The sequence below is a fragment of the Cherax quadricarinatus genome, chromosome 41, assembly GCF_038502225.1.
Source record: "Cherax quadricarinatus isolate ZL_2023a chromosome 41, ASM3850222v1, whole genome shotgun sequence".
In the NCBI taxonomy this organism is placed as follows: domain Eukaryota; kingdom Metazoa; phylum Arthropoda; class Malacostraca; order Decapoda; family Parastacidae; genus Cherax; species Cherax quadricarinatus.
The window spans coordinates 11,072,790-11,075,289 of record NC_091332.1 but is presented as its reverse complement, the minus strand read 5'-3'; the positions used below and the strand labels follow the sequence as shown (position 1 = coordinate 11,075,289).

Genomic DNA, 2,500 nt, shown 5'->3' with positions numbered 1-2,500 from the left:
CACAGGGAAGGCTGGTATATACGTCACAGGGAAGGCTGGTATATACATCACAGGGAAGGCTGGTATATACGTCACAGGGAAGGCTGGTATATACGTCACAGGGAAGGCTGGTATATACGTCACAGGGAAGGCTGGTATATACATCACAGGGAAGGCTGGTATATACATCACAGGGAAGGCTGGTATATACGTCACAGGGAAGGCTGGTATATACGTCACAGGGAAGGCTGGTATATACGTCACAGGGAAGGCTGGTATATATCACAGGGAAGGCTGGTATATACGTCACAGGGAAGGCTGGTATATACGTCACAGGGAAGGCTGGTATATACGTCACAGGGAAGGCTGGTATATACGTCACAGGGAAGGCTGGTATATACGTCACAGGGAAGGCTGGTATATACGTCACAGGGAAGGCTGGTATATACGTCACAGGGAAGGCTGGTATATACGTCACAGGGAAGGCTGGTATATACGTCACAGGGAAGGCTGGTATATATGTCACAGGGAAGGCTGGTATAAACGTCACAGGGAAGGCTGGTATATACGTCACAGGGAAGGCTGGTATATACGTCACAGGGAAGGCTGGTATATACATCACAGGGAAGGCTGGTATATACGTCACAGGGAAGGCTGGTATATACGTCACAGGGAAGGCTGGTATATACGTCACAGGGAAGGCTGGTATATACGTCACAGGGAAGGCTGGTATATACGTCACAGGGAAGGCTGGTATATACGTCACAGGGAAGGCTGGTATATACGTCACAGGGAAGGCTGGTATATACGTCACAGGGAAGGCTGGTATATACGTCACAGGGAAGGCTGGTATATACGTCACAGGGAAGGCTGGTATATACGTCACAGGGAAGGCTGGTATATACGTCACAGGGAAGGCTGGTATATACGTCACAGGGAAGGCTGGTATATACGTCACAGGGAAGGCTGGTATAAACGTCACAGGGAAGGCTGGTATATACGTCACAGGGAAGGCTGGTATATACGTCACAGGGAAGGCTGGTATATACGTCACAGGGAAGGCTGGTATATACGTCACAGGGAAGGCTGGTATAAACGTCACAGGGAAGGCTGGTATATACGTCACAGGGAAGGTTGGTATATACGTCACAGGGAAGGCTGGTATAAACGTCACAGGGAAGGCTGGTATATACGTCACAGGGAAGGCTGGTATATACGTCACAGGGAAGGCTGGTATATACGTCACAGGGAAGGCTGGTATATACGTCACAGGGAAGGCTGGTATATACGTCACAGGGAAGGCTGGTATATACGTCACAGGGAAGGCTGGTATATACGTCACAGGGAAGGCTGGTATATACGTCACATGGAAGGCTGGTATATACGTCACAGGGAAGGCTGGTATATACGTCACATGGAAGGCTGGTATATACGTCACAGGGAAGGCTGGTATATACGTCACAGGGAAGGCTGGTATATACGTCACAGGGAAGGCTGGTATATACGTCACAGGGAAGGCTGGTATATACGTCACAGGGAAGGCTGGTATATACGTCACAGGGAAGGCTGGTATATACGTCACAGGGAAGGCTGGTATAAACGTTACAGGAAAGGCTGGTATATACGTCACAGGGAAGGCTGGTATATACGTCACAGGGAAGGCTGGTATATACGTCACAGGGAAGGCTGGTATATACCTCACAGGGAAGGCTGGTATATACGTCACAGGGAAGGCTGGTATATACGTCACAGGGAAGGCTGGTATAAACGTCACAGGGAAGGCTGGTATATACGTCACAGGGAAGGCTGGTATATACGTCACAGGGAAGGCTGGTATATACGTCACAGGGAAGGCTGGTATATACGTCACAGGGAAGGCTGGTATATACGTCACAGGGAAGGCTGGTATAAACGTCACAGGGAAGGCTGGTATAAACGTCACAGGGAAGGCTGGTATATACGTCACAGGGAAGGCTGGTATATACGTCACAGGGAAGGCTGGTATATACGTCACAGGGAAGGCTGGTATATACGTCACAGGGAAGGCTGGTATATACGTCACAGGGAAGGCTGGTATATACGTCACAGGGAAGGCTGGTATATACGTCACAGGGAAGGCTGGTATATACATCACAGGGAAGGCTGGTATATACGTCACAGGGAAGGCTGGTATATACGTCACAGGGAAGGCTGGTATATACGTCACAGGGAAGGCTGGTATATACATCACAGGGAAGGCTGGTATATACGTCACAGGGAAGGCTGGTATATACGTCACAGCGAAGGCTGGTATATACGTCACAGGGAAGGTTGGTACATACGTCACAGGGAAGGCTGGTATATACGTCACAGGGAAGGTTGGTACATACGTCACAGGGAAGGCTGGTATATACGTCACAGGGAAGCCTGGTATATAGGTCACAAGGAAGACGGGTATATTACATCACATCTGGATGCAGGTTTAGTGTATGTGTCAGGTGTACAGCTTCATCTGTACCGGAGGAAATGTTCATCAAGACAG

The 2,500-nt window shown here is 49.2% G+C and overlaps 1 protein-coding gene across 1 annotated transcript in view; it reads right to left on the bottom strand.

The window, feature by feature from the left end:
• The window catches only part of IFT46 (intraflagellar transport 46), a 290,653-nt gene that overhangs the window by 218,109 nt on the left and 70,044 nt on the right, over positions 1-2,500 (bottom strand). The gene's annotated exons all lie outside the window — the stretch shown is intronic.